Source organism: Triticum aestivum, chromosome 2B, assembly GCF_018294505.1.
Source record: "Triticum aestivum cultivar Chinese Spring chromosome 2B, IWGSC CS RefSeq v2.1, whole genome shotgun sequence".
In the NCBI taxonomy this organism is placed as follows: Eukaryota; Viridiplantae; Streptophyta; class Magnoliopsida; order Poales; family Poaceae; genus Triticum; species Triticum aestivum.
Genome location: NC_057798.1, coordinates 798,049,412 through 798,057,598, shown reverse-complemented (window position 1 = coordinate 798,057,598; position 8,187 = coordinate 798,049,412). Strand labels below are relative to the sequence as shown.

Genomic DNA, 8,187 nt, shown 5'->3' with positions numbered 1-8,187 from the left:
CCACTGGTCATTGAAACAACCCTGGGGCAAATCATCTAACCCATTGTAAGGTGTTTATATGGATTGGTAACTATGTAACTCTTGTTCTTTTAATTGTTGGAGAGAAGAAGAAAAGGAGAAGCAATCGGCATACAATAAATATGTTCACTCCGTGATGTTTGTCTCAAATGTCCCAAAATAGTAGACTTTGCCACTTCTCAAGGAACAGTCCACTTAGTTGTCTGAAGTTACACAGAGCAGTATTTTGCTGTACCACTCTCCAGTACTTTTATGACCTGTTAAGATACTGATTTACAGTTGACAGTTCTTCTCTTCCCAATCATGTACAGGCGTTGACACTATTGCAAGTTCATTTTGATAACAAGTGCCAATGAGGTCTAACTTTCAAGCTTACAGTAGCTTCTTTGTGGACCTATTGCAAGCACACTATTGTTAGCACCATACATCCAAGATCATGCAATGATTCAGAGGACTTGCGGCCAAACCTCTCCGTGAAAACTGGCGCGGTTTGTCACAAATTTCTGTGGGAGTGGTCACAAGGGTAATTACCAGGTACGCATTACCTGAATGATCTCTCTTTTTAGGCAGATGTCAACAAAGCAAAGTAAAGGGTTAAGAGTAGCAGCTGCTGAGAAACAAGACCTGTTTTGGATAAAATCATCTTTTTTTTACCCACTGTATATCCCTTTATTAGACCAGGACAGTTTCACCATCATCTATCAGTGTAGGCTGTAGAAGCAAGGAAATCTGAGGGATACTATATAAGCCAAAAGGAAATCTTGTTTTGGTTGTAGCATACTGGTATTTTGCTTCCTCCACATCTTCTGATTGGCTAAAAAACAACGACAACGTGTGGAATTGCCTGTGCGGTGATGAGCTGAACAGAAATGAAACAAAAAATGTACAGACATGATAGGCACTGGTGCATGGCCCTATAGCACCTAAGAGATGTCCATGAGCAATGTTCTACAGTAAGTAGCTACTATCATTAAGTGGGGAGTGGCTGATGGCCCTCCCTCTCACATAATACTCCACACCAAACTCACCTCTGACCAGTGGTGCTAGTCGACAACACATGAGGCCAAAAGTGTAGTCTAGAGCACAGTACTCTTGTCATTACATCAGGATCGACATCTAGGTCTAGTAACTACAACACATCACTCCAAGGTGTCTGATTGATTCTGACTCCAGTACTCCATCCCACTGTTCTTCCAGCAATTTCTTTTCCCTTCCTAGCTACTAGGAGCTGGGCAAGAACTGCAAGGAGGAAAAAGTAGCAGTAGATCCTTGAGATTTTCCGTCTGTTTTTTTGCTTTGTATGCTTGTCTGGATGCAGGATAGGCTTCAGTTGCAAGCCAGAGCAACCAGTCGTCAGTGCGAGTTGGCCGTAGTGGGATTTGTGGTATGGTGCAAGTGAGTACCAAGTAGAGGACACTAGTGGTGTTGCTTAGGATCTCCTCAAAGGAAAGGAAAGGAAGCTGTACTGGTCACCACTGCCTGCTGCTTCACAGCTCACACACATAACGCCAGAAGATACAAAGTTAGAAGAAAAAAAGGAACACTTTTTAATCTTTTCTTTGTGCTAATTAACATGAGAGAGTGACCAATGTTGAAAGACAAAACAAACAAACATTGGTGAGCATGTTTAAGTTGTGGAGTTTGTTCAGTTTGCCTATGAAGAACAAACCAGACAAAACCTGAAATATATGCCTGGTTCCAGGATACTACTGTTAACTGACAATAATCCACTTAGTTCCCCAGGCCAGAATCTATGCATATGTTGTCTGTTATGCTTGGAACCTAACCTGGTGCGTGACAAAGCATCATTAAAAAAGCCTTCTTCTTCTTCTTTCCTTGGATTATTTTATTAGTACTATTTATTAATCATCTCACCTTCTTTTCCCATTAAATAATACCTACCGGCTCCTACTTTAGAAAAGCATCGCGTCATCAAAAAGGCCACCGGCATAGCATCTGCTTGCTTCCTGGATAGATCATTGCTAAGTACCATGCTTTTGTCCTCTAAACCACTTTCTGCTTGTGCAATCTAATCAAGTAATCATGCTTAGCAGAGGCTAACAGGTGTTGCAATTATGGGTTGCCTCAGCCTCTCTGCATTTTGGTAATGCTGAAATTATTACATTATTTGGAGGAGGAGGAGGATAAGAGGGTGGCCATGGCTGCTGATGACATGGATGGGACCACCGTACCTGCTGATGATGAGTTTGCTGAAGAGAATTAAAAGGTGGCAACATCAGAGAGGGAAAGCTGGAGGGAGGGAGGCAGCAGGCAGACCAGAAAGAACAGTGGGCACATGCACTGCCTTGAATACCAGAAGGCCTGCTTGTTTGTGGCATGAGTGCTACCATTCATCACAAACATCCCCCTTCCATGAAACTAACCAGACATTTCCTTTCTACTGCTGAAAGAAAGAAAGGGAAGATGAAGATGAAGATGAGCCTCTGGTTTGGCTTGGCTTGGTTTGCCAGCCCAAGGAAAGTATAGGAAACAAGCATTCATACTCTCTTGGCATGAAGGAAGGATTGCAGATGCAGGAAGGGAGAGAGATGGTAGGGGGGCACACCGCCACTAGACTAGCTCGGCACTCACTGCAATGGATGGCAAATGTCACCTACAAACATCTCCAAGGATATGCGTTTTTCCTCGGTTCCTAGACCATGCAAGCAGACTCACCGGCAAAGTGTGGTGTGCCCCCACAAAACAAAACAAGCACTACTTCTCCGCCGAAGTTTTTTTTTTTTTGTGGCATTTCTGTAGCAGCAGGGTAGTACTCCCTCCGTCCTAAAATAAGTGACTCAACTTTATGCTAACTTTACGATGCCATTGAGAACTTCCTGCGTGTGAGTAAAAAGAGCCTCTCCTCTTGGCAATGCCGTTGTGCCGTTATGTTTTTGTTGTAGATTGCTTGGATTATGGACCGCAGGAGCACATCCACCGGCAAAGAAGCTTGGTGTCCGAAAGGAGGCAGCCTTCTTGGGATTGCGGCCATTTCTCTGCTCAAAATGTATGATATACCCAAGTAGTGGTAGTTCCTCCCTCTTGAATTTGTCTTTTTTGCTGAGAGCTGCTCAGGTGTCCAAATAAGTTGAAATTTAGAGCGAACCTCGCGCATATAATTGTCTATTTTAGAAAGAAAAAGTTGATTTTTTTTTTAATTTCTTTAGTATTTATTTTGTTTTTTTTCTGACCGGGTGCAGATGAGGCTGGACACCGAATTGGGTTTTCGCAACAAAACTGCACTTTAAACGCGGGAGGGAGGAACCAAATCAAAGCTATTGGACGGGGTGGCTCTTGAATCGGAAAGTCGTTTTGAGTGTCAGCGGTATGGAGCGGTACATCCGCTACCACACATTTGGTTTTATGATTCGTGCTAGCTATTGCGCACACACATGTACTCCCTCCGTTCGGAATTAGTTGTCTCGGAAATGGATGTATCCCTCCGTTCGGAATTAGTTGTCTCGGAAATGGATGTATCTAGAACTAAAATACATCTAGCTACATCCATTTTTGCGAAAAGTAATTCTGAACGGAGGGAGTATATTCTTTGTATTGGGGTTTTTCAGTTTTTGGTATTCTTTTTTAGTCAAATCAACTGTCGGTCCGATTGGCCCGACAATACTACTATTGTCAGTGACTGACACTACTCATACATCTCTCCTCTCTCTCCCTCTCAAATAAATCCAAAGACTTTATTTTATTATGTGTGTGCGTGTGTACCCGTCCATCCCATCCCGGTGGCTACAACCTGGAGGACCCCCTTACTTTGTGAGCTACTGCTGCTGCTATACAAAAATACTGCTACTCTATCTACTGCTGACTGCTGTACGTACGTGTGACGTACGAGACCGCACCGCTGTGTGCTTCCGCTCCACGACTGACCGCACCGCTGACTGACGTACAGTACATGTCAAGCCAACTCCAGCTCCAAATCCAAATTTGGATTATTCACCAGAACATCACTCAGCGTGTATGTACTGCTCGTCACCAAAGACGGAGCTGCCTCGTTCTCAACCTTGCACCTCGGTTTAGTCCCTTTTTTTTTGTCTTATTCTTTCCTTTTTTTTACCAATAGAACGACGTCTTTGAATTCAGTTGAGTAAATCGTAAAATGGTTATTAAAACTGTTGTTGTTGTTGTTGTCGCCGCTGCCGCCTTGGGTTCACTCTCTTCTCTTTTGAGTAACACTTATCGCCGCTCGATGCCCGTACCTAGTTTGCCATAAACTACATGAGTTTTCAGTCTCTCCCTCCCTTACTTCATACTTCCTCCGATCATGAATAAATGTACATATAAATTTTTTAGGACAGACAATTCAGTGGAGTAAAAATTCATTTGGAAGGTGCAAGTCATCATCCCTCTCCTCTTTAATTACCCCACCATCAATGAGCTAAGTGCATGTAAAAAGTGAGAAGACCATGTGGCTTCTCCTCTCTCTCCCTCTCAAATAAATCCAAAGACTTTATGAGATAGAAGTACCTTTTTCAATTTTAAAGTACATAGGGAAGACAGAAGTACACTTCTTGTGACAAATTTTGAATGCCGCCAAACGTACACTTATTCATGGACAGAAAGACTTCGCTTCTTCCTTCTCCCGCTCTACCATCGAACTGTCCCTTTGGGACCGTAGTAACATAGCCCTACAGAAACCGCGTCGCCTCCCCTAGAGGCGACTCGGGCGGACCTTTGCCCCCGCCGCCAAAGCACCCCCTCCTCCCCCTTCCCCCCTCGCCGCCGGGCGGCGGTGGGACCTGCTCTCTTTCCGCACAGGGAGCTTCCTGTTGTGAGTGGATCCTGCGTTGGTGCGCACACGGCGGTCCCGCTCGGTGGGCTCTCAAGCTACCGCCGTCGGAAGATACAAAGTAAAATAAAATGTACACTTTTTAATCTTTTCTTTGTGTTAATTAACATGAGTTGAAACACATAGTTGATAATAATTGGTGAGCATTTACAAGTTGTGGATTTTGTTCAGTTTGCCGCCTATGAACAAACCAGACAAAAACAGAATTATCAGCCTGGTTTCAGGAGGCAGTTCGACAATAATCCAGTTTCCGCAGCGAGAATCTATGCATGTTGTCTGATATGCTTGGAACCTCTTAACTGGTGCGTGCATGCATTATCGTGTGACAAAGCATCATCAGAAGAGCCTTCTTCTGTTTTTTTTTTATTAATCATCACCTCACCTTCCTTGACAATTAACTAGTACAGTACCCACCGGCTCCTACTTTAGAAAAGCATCGCGTCATCAAAAAGGCCACCGGCATAGCATCTGCTTGCTTCCTGGATAGATCATTGCTAAGTACCATGCTTTTGTCCTCTAAACCACTTTCTGCTTGTGCAATCTAATCGTGCTTAGGAGGGGCTAACAGGTGTTGGAATCATGGTTGCCTCAGCCTCTCCACTTTCCGCTTCAGCTTTATCCAACAGTGTGTGCATGTAAGTGGCCGTCGCTCTGACTTGTGGTACACCATGGCGGCGTAAGTTGAGCAAGAGAAAGTAAACCTTATCATCTCCTCCATGTCTGCGTGCAATGGCCACCTTGCCTCGAGCTGACTAACCAAGTTACAAAACTTGATGACGCTGACCTGCATAGCATGCCAGTGATACGACAACGACCTCACATTGCATGGTTGAATGATGTACACGTCGTAGGGCGCAATGTGCTTTCCTGCGTGAAACTTTTCATGCACTTGCTCACAGGAAGAAGTGCAATGGCTCCAGGGCGAAAAGTTCTATCGGAACGGCGAGCGGGTGCGTCGGTGCTGGTTGCGGACGTCCGGCAGTGCCACTGTGGCTGTCGGAGACGAGCAGCAGCGGCGGCAAAGGTGGAGGGTGCGGATGCAAAGCCAGGGGGACAAGGGGTGGAGCAGAAGGAAATGGGATTGGGAGGGGGGATTGGTTGGGCCGGGGGTGTCGGAAGCGACGTTTCAGGTGTTCGAATTCCCACAAACCTCCCACACTTTTGTCTCCAATTTGCGGGAGAAATGGCGTCCGGACCGTCTAACGGACCGATGCAGGTCGGCGTTGGATGGTTTCCGCTGGCCGGACAGCGGGGTCCGGACGGTTATGGAAGGTTTGCGGGTCCGCCTTGGAGATGCCCTAACATCAAGGAGAGAAGGATGGAGGAGACCAAAAAGGCCTGGCCCCAAGTGGGCACATGCACTGCCTTGAATCCTTGAAGACCTGCTTGCTTGTGGCATGAGTGCTATCATTGATCACAGCTTCTTCTTTTCTTCTTCTTTTTTGTGTGTGTTGATGACTAGTACTGGCACCACTGAGATGTTTAGTTGGTGTGGTGTACCATCATCCTCTGCTCTGCCAGAAGAGAAGAATGTACTACAACATATTTTCTTTGGATAAAATGTTAGCCCCTCTTCAAGGGGAAAAAGTAAGTAGGATCTGTGACATGACTTGGTAAGTAGTACTTGCTGCCATGTTTTCAGCTAGCTGGGGGCACGTACGTAACGTACTACGGCCACTCAGATCGATCTTTAGTTGGTGTGCCATCACCATCTTCTAAGTTCTAACAGGCACAAGGACCATCTTACCCCTTCCAGGAAACTAGACATTTCTTTCTACTGCTGAAAGAAAGGGAAGATGAAGGATGCCATGTTAATTTGCCATTTGCTAATTGGCACGGTACTCGCATTGCTACTACATCTTCTGTCCGCGCGTAAATCGTAAGTGTCACACGTGTGGCACGAAGCACTCCCGTCCCGATGTTTTTACAACTAAAAGTTGTCATCCAAAAAGGAAAAAAACAAACTCCAAAAAAAACTAAAACTTGTGATTCGATTTTTTTTATCATGCTCGCATCACTAAACATGTTTTAAAAAATGTTCGAAGTTGTCATATGCTCATGCCAACTGTGTGACACTTATCAAAGCCCGAAAGGAAAAAAAAACAGTAAAACAATATTTAAGTTGTTCAATGAAAGGATAAAACAAATACAGGTATTACGTACCGTAGAAAACATTGAGCAAGATGTTGGAACATGGCAGGAGTACGCGTGCAGCATGTGTGTGCGTGCGTGTGTATCCATCCATCCCGAGAATCCCATCGTGACCCCTCAAAAAAAAAAAAAGAATCCCATCGTGGCAAGTTGGCGGCCGCATGCAGCAGGTGGATACAACCTGGACCCCTTTAACTTAATTTGTGAGCTATACCGTACGAAAATACTGCCGCTCTACTGCTATACTACGTACGTGTGACGTACGAGACCGCACCGCTGTCTGCTTCCGCTCTACGGCTGACCGCACCGCTGACTGACGTACATGTCAGGCCAAACTCCAGCTCCCAAGTCCAAAAATGAAGTTTGTCTATACCAATTCGATTTTGGAGTATTCACCAGAACATCACTCGGCGTGTACTGCTCGCTCGTCACCAGAGCCGGAGCTCCATCCTTCTGAGCCGTGCATTTCGTTTTAGTTCATTTCCTCTTCATCTTTTTTCCTTTTTTACCAATTACCAATAGAGCGGCGCCTTTGATTTCAGTTGGGTATAAAACATTAATTTAGTTACTAAAACAATGGTTGCTGCTGTTGTTATTGTTATTTCTTCATCATCGTCGTCGTCGTCGTCGTCGTCTTGGGTTGAACTCTCTTCTCTTTTGCGGCGTTGCATGATCCCATCCTTATCGCCGCCCGATCTCCGTATCTAGTTTACCACACACCACGTGAGTTTCGGAAACTTCTTTTGAAATGTAATGATTGTGTTTCGGTTTATATGAAAAGTCATCCGATTTGCACGACTTTTATCCCCTATGTTGAAATCCAATTGAAATATATGCGCATATGGTTGGATGTTCGATTCCCGCATCGATGTCCGCAGACCGGTGACCAATCGATCGCCTAAAACCGGTTAGGGGAGTAAAAATCCGGTTTTACTTCTCTAACTGAACCTAGCCGATCCCGTAAAATCCAATTTTGCTCCTTGCCGCTTCGTGCGAGTGAACTTACTCAACCACTTGGGCTCGGAGTAAAAGCAAAGCACGCCTCTCCGCCCCCTCCCCCCAAATCCCCCATCGTCCTCCATCTAGCCAGCGACCCCCCCTCCCACACCCTCACCCATGTCGCCATGGCCGGATCTAGTGGCCGCCGCTCCCCGCCGCCCATCCACAATGTAGATACGCACCACCACTAGCGCAACGTCGGCACATCTTTCTTACGT

At 45.5% G+C, this 8,187-nt stretch overlaps 1 protein-coding gene across 1 annotated transcript in view; it reads left to right on the top strand.

The window, feature by feature from the left end:
* Window positions 1-124, top strand: part of LOC123047506 (tRNA-specific adenosine deaminase TAD1) — a gene marked incomplete in the record, with an annotated part of 3,806 nt that extends 3,682 nt beyond the window's left edge. Inside the window, 1 exon segment of the mRNA XM_044471076.1 lies at window positions 1-124.
* Window positions 125-8,187: the final 8,063 nt, after the last annotated feature.